Below are 14,293 nucleotides of genomic sequence, written 5' to 3'. Positions count from 1 at the left end.
AGGGCTCCACTATCACTGTGTGAGCCCTGCCGTGCGTGTAGGCGCTCCCAGAGCCGTGGCTGGGGCTGGGCTGCAGCTGCAGCTCTCTGTCCTTTTGCAGATTATGACACGTGTTGGCCAAAGAATGTCTCTCTTTCTGTTGATGTGCTGACCCATTGCCTGCAGTACATTTGTGATTATGACTCAAGGGGGAGAGTGGGATTTTTTGGATTTACCAGTACCTTATTCTCAAGTGGCATGACTTTTGTCTTCTGTAAAGTCACACATAGCAGTTTAGAGAAGCATTTTATTCCATAAGAAAAGGAAACATTGCAGGCTCTGAACCATTTTTAGAATCTTTAGGGTTCTGATGGATGAGCTATGGCAGAAGAGATGAATATTCTGGAACTGGTCATAGTGAGAATATCTTTGTGTCCAAAGGTAATTTGCTTCATTGTGGACATTTACTTCCTCAGTGGAATAGAAACACTACTTGGTTGTCTGGCTTTTCCTGTCTTTTGGGTTGTTTTTTTTCCCTACCCTAACGATGTACAGATTTTTGCCACTGATCCCAAATGTGATCCTGGCAATACCCAGGGTGCATAAATGTTTGCCTGGATGACACCCGTGGGGCAGCAGCAGAGGGCTCCGAGAAGCAGCACCTTGTGATGGGTTGTGTGAGCGGTTGGCTGCGGGGGCTGAGACTCCCAGGCAGAAATGTGTGCTTTGCCTGTGGGTTTGCAGCACACAGCCCTGGGCAGGGCTGGGAGCGAGCTCTGCCCTTGCTGGCAGCCGTGCTGGCAGCAAGGAGAGCCCCTGGCTTTGTGCTGGCTGATTTCTCACAGCTCTGGGATAAGGCAGGCTCAGAGCGTGGGGGCACGTCCCCTCACTTGGTGTCTTCTGGTTTGCTGTGTTCGTGTTTTGTCTCAAAGGTCATTTTGGAAGAGCTTCAGTTTCACCTTGGCTCCCTGAATCCTGAGTTGAAAAGGCTTGTCATGTGAACCGTGGGGGCAGTGTTCCCTCCTCTGTGCTCCATGTCCTTTGGGAGTGGAGAAGGAGAGTTATTGTATCCCTGATATGATTCCAGCAAAATAGCGAGTGATCTTTGGGTTCCTTTCTTTCTGTTTTTCTGCTCAGGACAATGTTGGTGCTGCCCCTGATTCTTCAGGAGGGGAGCCTGTGAACAGAGCTGCAGCAGAGGAAGCTTCATCTGGCACCGAGAGCTGCAGGAACAGTTCCCAGGAGCCCCAGGAGCCTGGTAAGGACAGAGCCCACACTGATTTAGAGAGCTGTGAGATGGCTGCTCTGAGCAGGGTTGGTGCTTCCTGGTGCCTTGAGTTCAAATCCTGCACTGGCACAACCTCCCTGAGCCCTGCCCTCCACGCTTCTCCAGAGGCTCTGACACTGAGTCCTCTGCTGTGGCAAGAGAGCAGGGAATAAACCTGACCTTGTGGGAGTTGTGTCACCAAGCCGGGTGTCCCAGTTTTGTGCTGAAGTGGGTGGATAAATTTGCTGCAGGGTGCCAGGGGAGGCCAGGCTGAGCGACTCTTGAAGGAACAGGGGGAAAAAAGAGCAAAAAGTCAGGGTAGAAGTCCAAATCACTGACTAAATGTAATACCAGTCTGCTGGTATTGGGCCTGACCCACAAGAAAACAAGGAGCACAACATCAGAGGCCAACCAATAGAAAAATCACAGTAACTCCAGTATCAGAAGGAAAAGCTTGAATGCCCCCTGATTAGGGAGGCCTAAGAGGGGAGAGGGAGCACTGTGGATCCATTCCTTAGCCAAGCTGGTGCAGCCTGCAGGCCTCGTAGGGAGCTCTGTCCCTCCCAGCCCTTCCTGCCAGAGCTGATGGTCGAGTTGGAGCAGCTGCTGCTCACTGCAGAGGGCAGTTTGTAGATGCCAGGTAATGGAGCTGGTTCATGACTCAGCTCCCAGCACCTTCAGCTTCAGCCATTTCAGTGAGGGCTGAGGTGTCTCTGTCAGCACAGAGAAAGAACAAGGCTGGGCTTCCTTGTGGCAGCTGGGACTGTCTGTGTTTCAAGCTCTCCTGGGTGCCCTTTGCACTGCGGGGGCTGAGACTTTATCAAGATACTTCAGTGTTTTGAAACACACTTTTGAACACTTGGAATGGTCCCTGTTCTTTTAAGGGCAGATTGCTTCAAATTGCCAAGTGAGAGTCTGCCTTTCAGGCCATCTTGGACAGCCCCTGGTCGAAGGACAATTGCTGCCCAAGGGAAAGGGGCAGAAGGGCCAATATTGACTGAGCGTTGCCTTTGCTTCCCAGATGCCATCTGACCAACATCTCCAGGAGGGCTGCCCTGCATGGCAGGAAGAGACAGGGGAGAGCCTATGACCATCGGGCAGGTAGAACTCCTCTGTTTGTAGATATGTTTATAGATTTCTATGGTTCTATTTATTAGTGAGTATAGCTCCATTTATAGATGATAGTGTTCTTTTTATATGGACATATATTGATAGATCTGTATAGTTAAATGTGGATATGTATATAGTTATAGATGTGATATAATTATATTTTATTATATATTTACATGTATAGATTTTCAGAGTTAGATTTTTATATGTGTAAAATATTTATATATATATATATATGCATATGTATTCAGTTACATTTATGAATGTGTATAGTTCTCTAGTAAGAGGAATAGGAATGTTTAGATGGAGAGATGGATGGATAGATTGCTGTTTGTGTAGGCCTAGGCTGCATTTTTAGCTCTTTCCCCCCTCGGCTGCCTTTTTCACCTCTTGCTTTTGCCCCGGTGCCCCCTGTGTCCCCTGTCCCTGTGCTGGGTCCGAGCTGGCGGCCGGGCCGGGCGGAGCAGCACTTCCAGCCCCGGCTGTCCCTGGAGCGGTGGGAGCTGCTGCTGGCCCCAGGCACTGTCCCCTGAGGAGCTGCTGAAGGACGGTGAGACAGAGGGGGCTCAGGGGGCGCTGAAGGGACGGTGACCCTGAGCTGCTGCTGGGGCTGAGGGCTGTGGGGCAGCCGAGGGCCATGGTGGCACTGAGGTGACAGGCAAGTGGCACAGGCTGGCAGGGTGGTGGGTCTCAGGGGACGGGATGGGTCAGAAGGGACTGAGGGGGGTGAGAGGACTGTGAGGGGCTGAAGAAACTGAAGGGGGCTGGGGCTTCACCGAGAGCATGGCGGGGCTGAGGGGATGGAGGGGGCCAGCAGGGAGCACAGAGGGCTCTGGGACTGCAGCTCTGCCAGGCCTTGGAAGCAATTCCAGAGCCTCCACTTTTGCCACAGCTGCCATGAAGACCTTGAGGACAGCCGGAGACTGACGGGAGCCAGCAGGGAGGAGCTGAAGGCCAGCAGCAAGAGCAGTGAACGGGGACCTGCTGCTGCCAGCCTGGAGAGAGCCCGGGTGAGGCTACAGGCCCGGGGAGGCAGGTGGGGCTGAGGGTGCCGTGGGCTGTGGCCGTGGGCACTGCCCGGCGGGGCAGGAGCGGGCCCTGCCCGTGCTGGGGCTGCTCAGCGCAGCTGCCCCGGCCGGCACAGGGGCTGTCCTTGGGCAAGGCAGCTGTGCCGGCAGGGCCGGGAGCTGTGCCGGCTCTGCCGGGCTGCCGGGGCTGCGGGACAGTCCCGCCGCGGCTGCGCTCACCACAGCCTGGCCCGCTCGGCTGCTTTCTCTTTCTGACCCCCCTGGGAGGCTCTGACATTTCCTCTTCCCTGATGGAAGTGCAGCTGCTGCCAAGGGAAACGTCCCCATACTCACTCCGTGTTCCCTTTGCTTGCCAGGTGTTCCATCTGCTGTCGCTGTCCAGGAGAGCTGCTCTGCACGGGAGGAGGAGACTGAGCGAGAGGCTTTGAAGATGGGGCAGCTGGGGTCCCTCTGCTTCGAGTGCTCTTTAAAGATACACAGACTCGAACGTAGCCATGGTTTATTATATGTGTATTTCCATATGTGGGTTGCTAATTGTATGTGTTTATTTCCATGTGTATATTCTTATATTTATGTATATTTATTTTGTTATGAATGTATGCTATGTGTATATATATATATATATTTTTGAAATTACATATCTGTGTATAAATTTATCTATGTAGACATGGATATTGTTATATCTGTGTTAATTTCTATTTCCTGTGGGTAAAGTTGTGTAGGTATCTCTTTTGATACAATTTTTGTTATATTGCTTTTAAAATAGAAATATTGGTAATTGTATAGGTATATAAGTCTATTTTTAAATGCATACTTATCTGTTACTGGATGTAATTCTATTTACATATCAATGGAGATACTTTTGTATTCCTGGATGGGCTTAATCCTTGTAGTAATATGTAATAAATTAAGTTGTTAAACACCTAATTGATCTTTGTGTATAGTGCGTTGTTGTGGAGGTTGGCAATAAAGTAACTGAAGTTGGTATTTGTATATTATTACATAGAAAGGTTGTAATAATAGAATAAATTCCTGGTTTTAACCTAAATTGAGATTTGTATAGTTCTGTATTGTCGGCGTGGGTGTAGCACTTTGTAATAAATGACATTTTTCAGCTGAAATTGATTCTCGTGTATTTGTGGATCAGCAGTGTGGCTGTAGCAATCTGCAAGAAATGCCATTTGTAAGCTGCCATGGGTGTTGTGTGATTTGTGCTACCCAAAGCCATGAGCAGATGGAAATGCTGGAGGATTTTGGCCATGCAAGTCTCCGGCCATGCCCAGCACATGCCCCACCTGCACTCAGGCTGGGCAGGGGAAGCGCAGATTTGGGCTGGCAGCAGAGCCCCACCTTGGCTCAGAACTCGCTGCAGAGGCCTGCTGAGAAAATTCCGGGGCTCCACTGAGAGCAGAACTCCAAGCAGGAGCAACCCTGGCAGGAGAAATCATTCACAATGAAAAAAAGAGAGAAAATGTGGCCAAGCAGATGTGGGGATACTCTGTGAGGCTGATAAAATGCTCTGAATCACCCCTGCCTGGGCACGTCTTCTGCAAAAATGTTTTGTTAAAAACTGAACACCTGCCATGAAATACAGATTGCACTTTCCCCTTCACTTACCTTGCTGAGTGAGTGGAGACACTCTCTCCTTAGCACTGAGAATTTTTGCCCTTCAGCACCTCACATTTAATCAAAGATGGTGTACTACCACTTGGCACCATCAATGAAAACAGCCCTGCCCTCGTGGCAGCGTTTGCAAAGTCTTCCCTCCTCCTGTCCCCACATCTGACAGACGGAACCATCCCCTCCTGTCCCAACTGTGCCTGAGCTGAGTGAGGGCTCCAGGAGCTCAGGAGGCTGCAAGAGCACCGCACAGGGGAAGGTTTTGCAAAGCTTCCTAAGCACCAGTAACCTCTGGGTTTGCCAGTCTTCCCCTGCAATATTGTCCTACTCAAGAATGATCTTGGAGGACACTGTGCCTGCAGCTTACTCAAGTGAAGTTTGTTTTCTTCAAGGCTTGAATAGAGGAAAATGAAAATTGTGGTTTTTAGAGTGAAATTTGGGGGTTGGTGCGGCTGGGTTTGCTCCACTATTTGCTGAGGAAAGTAGGGTAAAAGCTTTAAATTGCCAGCAGAAGCTGACTACCAGCCCACACAGAGCTGAATGAGGCCCAGGTGGGCTTGCTGCATGCTGGGCCAAGGGAAAAGCTGGAACAAAGTCCCCTTTTATTGCAGATGGAGTCTGTACTGGTGTCTCCAGGGCTGTCTGTGGTAAGACACGGCAATCCAGCCAGAAACTGTGGATAGGAGAGTTCCAACAGCAACCTGCTTCTCCAGGGTGAGGGACGAGGCCAGCCCAAAAGCCTGGAAGGTGCTCTGGGCACTGGAGAAGGCCAGGCTGTCCTTGTGCAGGGATGGCCTTCCAAGGGCACCTCACACCTTGTGCTGCTGACCAAGGGCAGCTGGTGGCCTTCCACAAAATGCTTCTTTTGTCCAGCTCTTGGAAAAGTTCCAGCCAGCAACAATTCCTGCTGCTCACACCAGCCCTTTCCAAGCAGGAGGAATTTCAGCAGCAGCCTGACAGCTTAGTGGCAGGAGAATAAAATCCTCAGCTGAGCGTTATCAACTCTCTGTCAGAAGCCACATCCTCAGCCCCTCATCTCCTCCAGTTGTCTCAGACATGGAGGAAGCAGCAGGAAATCTCTGATCCTGGAAGGGAAAGCAGAAGGAGGAGAGGCAGTGGCTGGTCCCTGGGGCCTTGGGAGCAGTGAGAGCCATCCAAAACAGGATCTCTGCCGGGCTGTGGAGATAAGAGTGACCAACCAGCAATGCTCTGTGCGAGACTGGAGCCAGATTACCAGAAGCAGTTACACTGATTATTGACCTCCACAATTAGAAATGCACAACAACCACTTAGGTGACTTCATCTGGCCATGATCTTTAGCTGCAATGCCAAAATCTCATCAAATATGTTGCTATCCTTTAAACAAGGAAGGAGAGCACAAATACCAACAGTTCTCATCAGCCTTCTGGCTTGGAAAGACCATTTAATTTATGCTCCCTTAGCTGTCAGCCTAAACTCTGCTGTGCAAACCTTTGGTCTATGTTGGACCTCATAAACTTCTTGAGCATCAACTTAGGTGCAAACCTGCTACAAAACCCTTCAGGCACCACACTGATTTAGAGTGGCAGGACTTCACTGTTCCAGCAGAGAATTTTATTCACTTGCTTCTGCAAGTCATTTCCAGAGTGGAAGTGAAAACAGTGCCTTGCTATCTGGATGTGATAGGATTTTCCTCCTGTCCCAACAGACAACGGGAAAAGATTGGTTTCTATTATACCATTACATCGAAATCTTTGGTTTGAGAGCAAAAGGAAAATGTTCCTTTAAGAAGTAAGTTCTGCCTGGGCTTTTTGGCATGAGGACAAACTGGGGTGTGCTGGCAGGAGCAGCACTGTCCCTGTGGGTGCAAACCCCCTGAAGGATGAACAGGCTGCTGTCACAGGGGCCACACCTGCAGCATGAAAAGCCACCGTGCCATTAACTCGATGCAAACTAAACACAAGTGACACAGCTCTGCATCCTCAGCAAGGACTTGCCTCTGCAGAGATGTTGCTGACAGACTCAGCTCTTGTTTGCAAGTGCTGTTAAATTGTCACACAAATCAACCACCCCTCCCTCTCTTGTCCTTCTTGGCGTCCGGCTGCTGAGCTGCTGCTGAGAAAGAAGAGGCAGAGTCCTTCAGGGCAAACGGGGACTTTGCAATGGGCAGAAACTTCCTCCTTCCTTTTGTTTTCAGTGACAACAGAGGGGTTTGTCTTCAGTCCCTGTGTCAGCAGGGAAATTTTGCCTGCCCGTCACACCTAGGATCTGAACAACCTGGATTTTTATTGGTGGAAAACCCACAGTGACCTGACCTTCTGCAGGAATATGGAGAGAAGAGTCAAAAGGGATTCCTGGAATGTTGCAATAAGCAGATAGTGGTCTTGAACATATATAGATAAAAAGGCATAAAAGCTCATAAAAGCGTATGGAACTGATGTAAACCTTATAAAAAGAAGCATTTTATTGTAATAAAGAGTGAGGGTTGCAGACCACAGTGTGAGAAATAGCTACTCACTTTTCATAGTTTAGGAAGGTTTATTAAACCTTATCAAAAATACAACAGAAGACTGAATAAAGAAAAAAGGTTACAGCACCAGAAGCAAAAGATTTTCCTCGCCATGTGCTCAGCCCCCTCACGCTGGAGGCTTTCCCTTTTGAACCCTTTAAGCCCTCCCAAAGTTCTGTCCATCAACCCCTTCTTCGCTGTCCAGTGGTGGAGATCTCTTCCTCAAATTCTGATTGGGGCTCAGGTGTCACCATAGTGACAAGCCAGCCCTCCCAGATGTCCCAACCCCAGTTTTCCCTTGATAACCAGGGCATGGGGTGCAGCATAACTATAAATCTATAAAACTTTCCTTAACTTATATACATGATATTTGTCTATTAATTGTGAGAGTCAATCATCACATTACTCATCTGTCACAACAGGAAAGGAAGTTTCTGGTGGGAGGAACACTGGTTTTCAAGGTAGGACCAGCTGTTGAGGTTTGATTTGTTCCCTCTTTAGATTACAAGGAAGTCATGGTGTTCCAGAGTAGAAGCTGGTGCCAAAAGTTTGAGAACAGGGTGTGATAAGATCACCAGAGTATTTTATCTGTATCTAGGAAGAAGCCCTGCAGAGCTTCTCTTTGGCTTGGACTGAAAGTAGAAGTCCTGTTTTTACCAAGAATTTTGATCTCTTGGTGTTTTGGAGAAAGAAAAGGAAAACCCCAAACCACCTGAAGTCTGCATTGAGGTGAGGTGCATCACAGAGGGCTGAGGGCTCAGCAAGGCAAGAGACCCTCCTGTAATTTAAACTGTTCGTTCAATAATAACAAGAATTTCTCAGGACATGTTGATTTCAGCAGGCACCAGATTCCCTCTTCTTGTTCTGGCCATTCACATATCACTAAGGAAAGGTGAGGCTGTGTCATTCCCATTTGGAGTTTTAATTCTTCAGAAGTCAAAACTGAATTCAAATCAGGTTCATTAACACTGCAATTTACATAGTTCTAAAATCTTGTAGCCTTTTATATTTGCCTGGAGATTTCAGCTTGTTCCTTGACAAGAAGAAAAGACTACATATGGTACTAATCCTTCTTTGATAGGAAACAGTTTTCAACAGAAAACAGGGAAAAATGGCATTGAACACATCTTGACTTGGAAGAAAGGTGGCTGCTGCAGCAAATACTTACCAGGACAAAAAGGCTGAGCTGTCATTCTTTATGTTATTGTGTGTGCATGAAATACTGTTACTAAGCCTCTGTTTTCAAGAGTATAAAACACACAGTGCAATGAGAATCTCTATTTAATCTCCTCACCAGTACAACTTGTGCTGGATACTGAGAGCCCTGTTTAATTACTTTAATGCTTTGATCATTCCTGTCAATGTTCAAAAGCCATTTACCATAGCATTCAGTCTCTGGCAGATATTTGGTCTTGAAGGAAAACTTTTTACTAATTCTTTTCCTCTCTCTTTTAAAACTCACTGGGCTCAGTTAATATCAAGAGCTAGAAAGCCAAAGCCTGTGGGAAAGCACTATTTATTGTAGCAAACATCTATGTTGTCAGAAAATGTCCTTTAGATCAAATCAGAATTTCAAGGCCTCTATCATCTCCCTCTCTCCCTTTCTCTTTCCTTTTCCTCTTTTTTGACCTTTCCCTTCCCCTTTCTCATTCCCTCCTCACTCCTATTGTCTCTTCTTTTCACAGAGAGAGGTTTTTATGACCCATCCCCTTCAGAGGGATTTACCAGCCCTTCATTAACTCTGCCAGATGCTGTTTGAAGGTGTTCTCTTCGTTCTCTGAGAGGCATCTCTGCACCATCCTGCCCCTGCAGATGCTCTTGCTTGGTGGCAGAGGCTGCCACAGCAGTGCCAACAGCAACTGTGCAGCCAGAGCTGCAGAATTTGTCACTGCTGGCCTGAAAGTGCCAGCCCTGGATGGAAATATCAGTAGGAGCTCACGCTCTGCCTCCCCGTGCTGACAAATCCCTGGGATCCCTCCTGCTGGGCTCTGTGGCAGCACTGCCAGGGGAGGCAGAGGATGTGACAAATCCTCAGGGACCCCTCGGGCTGGCTCTGGGCAGCAGCACCTTCCCTTGGCCCATGGTCAGTTCTGCAGGCAGGTGCGGCCCCGCTCCTCAAAACACTCCTTGCTTTTTGGGGGAAATCCCTTCAGCTTTAGTCATTCAAGGCTCTGAAAGGGCCCAAAGACTCAACCCTCTTTTTCTGAAAAAGCAGATGATGGGCAGCTCTTCTGCCCATGGAATTAAAAAGAAATTCTTTTGACCCAAGTAGCCTCCAAGCACATATTTTGTGAGGGAATTACTTTGCCACACATGGTGCACTTTCCCTCTTTCACTGCTAACAAGATCCCAGTGTTTGATGCAAACAGCCCCAGAATATTTTCATGAATAGCTCACAAAATTGCTCACAATCAACCTCTGGAGAAAAGCAAAGTGTGTTTTCTAATGTAACCAATTAGTTTGAGTTTTGAATGTTTTGCATTTGCAACTGAGGCCCTGTAAGCAATTCTAATTGTTGTCAGTAGGTGAGGTACTTCTCAACAAAGAAATAAGGTTTACATGGCATTTCCTAATGGATAATGGTCATAAAAAAGAATGGATGTTTGGAGAGTCTGTTAGTATAATGTGGTATGTTCAAGGTGTCACACACACACACACACTACAACATCTCTTCTTTATACTTCTGTTTTATAAATACATAGGCCTAAGAATTTATAACTTTTATTTGGCTTAAAAGGTCAAAGACTCAGTAGTAAACACCTGTCTCGCCTCCTGGACCTCCGTTCTGGCCATCCAGGGCCATAGGGTGCCACTTCAAAAGGTATTTTCCAGTCAACAGTAGCAGACATAGGCCCCAAGGCACCAACCTGCCCTCTTTGTGTGTCATCAGCAATAGAAATTAGTGCCTTCCAGTTCCCAAATGTCAAAATGTATGTATTTTTGCATGGAAACTATGATGACTTTTGCTGATGTTTGTAACATTTCACAGGGCCAAAGATGATTAAGATTTCTGAAGTTTTACAAAAGAGAGATGCAAATGTCACAGCAAGCACAGCAAGGATGAAGGTTTAATCAGCCTGAAAAAACCCTCTCTTGCTGAAGTCTCCATAGAATCACAGCTTGATGCAGAGTGCAGGGGTACCACCTCACCCTGTCCATGGGCCATCCTGGAAATGCAGAGATGCCAGCCCCAAGTCTGGTCCTGTGCCCGTTCTTATGCACAATTGTCTCCAAAATCTGCAGCAGCATGTTAGGAAAATTAATCCACAAACACCAGAGGTTTATGTCCAAAAAGGAGACAGAGGAGTCCTTTTACTTTATTTGAATAAAGGGAGAGGCCATGGGGCATTCCCCTGGGATCTCTCGAATTTTTGGAGGACACAGCCTCCTTTTTATCCCAATTTCCTGGCCCCATTTCCCTTCTCTCTCTCCCCATTGGCTGAGGTACTTGAGAGGGACAGACTCCCCAATATGCCTGATACTGAAGATCTCCCTCTGATGTATAACCCACCCTTTTAATTTTTAATTCCTATGGAATGGAGGGGTTTTTCTTCCCCATTGTTTCTTTCATCTTTCAATGTCCAGTTTCATTTATCAGCAAACCTAAAGTTTATTTGTAAAAGCAAATCTCTTTTTCCATTCACCAATCAGTGGAACCCTTCCCATTGTTAGTTTTATCTCCCAGCAGACCCACAGCTTGTCTGTAAAGACAAATGCACTATTCCTCTCACTAGCTATCCCATAACTTGCCTTTCTGTGCAAACACAGAGGTTTCAGTTGCCCACCTTTCAGAGACTGGAGCCTGCCAGACCAGGATGAGCATTCAGCAATGTCTACTTGAAGTATCTGAAGTTTTCAATCCAGAAGCCCAAGCTTATGAAGTGTGATTCCTCATTTAATTTCCTATATTCAAAACTGATTTTCCAGATCTACTCATGAGATTGTTCTCAAGGTCTGCTGAGGAAATGGAATGGTTTGGAAAGCAAACTAAGGAACAAGGCACCAAAAAAATGTTACAGAGCCAGGAAGAAAATGCTAAGGGGGGAAAAGGGCAATTGTGTTTTTATTGCACTGTTATTGGCTTGCAATTATATATATATATATGAATATATAACTTGCAATTGCTGTGGGGTACTCAACAGTTTATTCAGGTTGAGAACCTGAGTCAAAAGTTTATTACTTCATTCCTGAAGCTGCACACTTGAAATTCTTCAAGTTTGTACATCCCCGGTGAATCCTGTATGCAAAATACTTGAAAACACATTCTTTATCTGAAAGGAAAAATAGATTTAGGCATCATTGCAAGCATTTTGAAAATTCATAGATTCTCAAAGTACTAGGTTAATTCCTGAGACTATTTTTATCTTTTGTTCTTGTGCTTTTTGTTGTCTTATTTCATATTCTGTTACTACCTGTAACCTACATTAATCCTATCTCACTTCAGTGCAATAATAAAGCAAATAATTACCCAAGGGATGAAAAGAGTCTATTCCTCACTTTCTTGAATAAGGATGAAAATGGAACATTTCAGGGACATCAACAACTCATTTCTCTTAATAGTACCCAAAAAATCCCGCCCCCCCAAAAAAAGCAGCAAGCTTTAAACACTCCACAAATTCTGGCTGAAGTAAGAAGCTCACAAAGGACACTAAGCCAGGGAGACGTGCACACCATCACCTCATCTGACAAAAATGAACCTGTTTCTCACCACCAGCCAGTTCATAGACCCAAACTCCATCCCCAGCCCCATGTGGAAGCAGTGCCAAGGCACAGGAACCGGGAAGTGTCCCAGGATGCAGAGATAATGCTGCCAGCAGCACTGGCTCAAGCACATTGAAGTTAAGCTGTTGCTGTACAGCAGTTTCTTCAGACTGCTCGGTTCCATGGTCCTGGCTGCATTGTTCACAACAGCCACTTCAGTACAGGACCTGGTGTAGTGAAAAGTTCTGGAGTTCTGTTTCCTGTCTCGTAAATTCCTATTTCTCTTCTTCTTAAAGACACCCACAACTTGAGACACCTCAGGAGGCAACACTTAATTGCAACCAGTTCCCAAAGTGAGCTTGTAAATTATGCTCTATGTTTACATTATCTACTATGGGGATTTCAAAACTCGAAGCTGTTATTTTTTTCAGTTAAAAATGCCTGCCAATAAAAAGCTGAAACTTGGCCAGCTTTAACTCCAGAGGAGAATACTCTCTGTCCCAGACCACCATCCAAACACACCCTTGCTTGGGTACATACAGCTCTGGTACCTTTTGGGTATCCTGAGTGCAGAATTAAAAGATCCAAGAACAGGGGTACAAATACAAGCACTTGTGAAAACTACTAGAAGCAACTAGGAAATTGTTGGGTTGTTTAAATTTTATAGGAAGAATTAACACAGCAGTAGTAGAAATCACCTTTCTACAGAAGCAGCTCTCACAACTAGCACGCTTAAGACTGCACCACAAGTAGTTACTAGGGGTGAAATCCAGTTGTTACATGCCACCAATAGCATGTGGAACTGCTGTAGGAAAATACCACAGACACATTTTCTTCTCTTTTTCTTTCAGTTCCAAAGAGAGTCCTAAAACCTGTCTGGCTCCCTGGGTAGCTGTGTTAACTAAAAATACTGACCAGCAGAAATGATTGCAATCACACTCTATTAAATGATCAATCAAAATCCAAATTATCAAAAATGAGAAAAGATTTATTTATCTTTTTCTGTGACCAAAATACGATCCTCAAAACCACCACAGCCAAAGAGACAGCGTCGAGCCCGGGGTGGGCGCTGGGTGAACCTGGATCCCACCTCTATCGCATCGGACCCTGCCCCGTTCATTGCTCATGAGAGCCACTTCTTGCAGGGATGCTTTGTACAGTTTATTATGCCCGAGGCGAAGGAGTCCCAGTTTCTTTTGTAACTCTGCATATTCATAGTTGGTTCTTTCCCTGTGCAGAGCTGGACCATCGCCATTTCCTTGTTGATAGCCAGCGCTGATGGATCGGGGAAGTCGGGTATTCACATGGACCTTTCTGGCGACTTTGGCCATCTTGATCGATGTTATCAACAGGGCAATGATCGCTCTGAGGTGTCTTCCCATGACTGGGATAATGGTGATCATTGTGCTGGGTGCTCTATTCATAAGCTAAGTGCTGATTGTTCTCCTGCTGCCTTCAGGAATTTCGGAATCAGAATAGACGTCTGCCTCTCGGGCTGCTTGTGGTAAGAGACTTGTTTGGATTTCACAATCTTGATGAAATACATGCTTTTAGAGCATGAATTATTTCCCAACATATATTACAACACCACTACAATCTTTCACAGAAGAAGGCAATCATACAGATCAGTGTATGGTCAAATTGCCCCCTAATTCTCATAAAGTCCATCTACTCTGGATACCCTTACTTTGTATTTTTGTTTCTCGGTCATCACAGAACTGAGAGCTGCAAGAAAAAGAGAAAGAAATATGAACAGTCCTTGGGTAAGGGAAATACTGGACTGTCAAGAAACTAAAAATAGTTGATAGCATCTGTACCAGGCAATTTCTTTTACTCTCTACCAGTGTCCATTTCAGGCATCCTGTTAGCTAAATGCAATGGGCTGCAATTTGAGAGGCCTACAAGAAAAAAACCTTATCAGACTTTTCTTCCCCTCAAGTGACAGGTGCCAATGACAAAATGAAAGGGCCTACAGAAATTTCAAATTTTCTAATTTTAGAAAAATATAGTATTAGCATCAGATTCCAAGGGGATAGAGATAGAGGAGCAGCAAGGAAATGCTCCCAGAAATGTTTCCTAGCCTGAAGAGACAAGCTAGCC

This window comes from Agelaius tricolor, unplaced genomic scaffold, assembly GCF_023055355.1.
Source record: "Agelaius tricolor isolate 1412-34295 unplaced genomic scaffold, bAgeTri1.0.p SCAF_48, whole genome shotgun sequence".
Lineage (NCBI taxonomy): Eukaryota > Metazoa > Chordata > Aves > Passeriformes > Icteridae > Agelaius > Agelaius tricolor.
Note: the sequence above shows the minus strand (reverse complement) of the source record.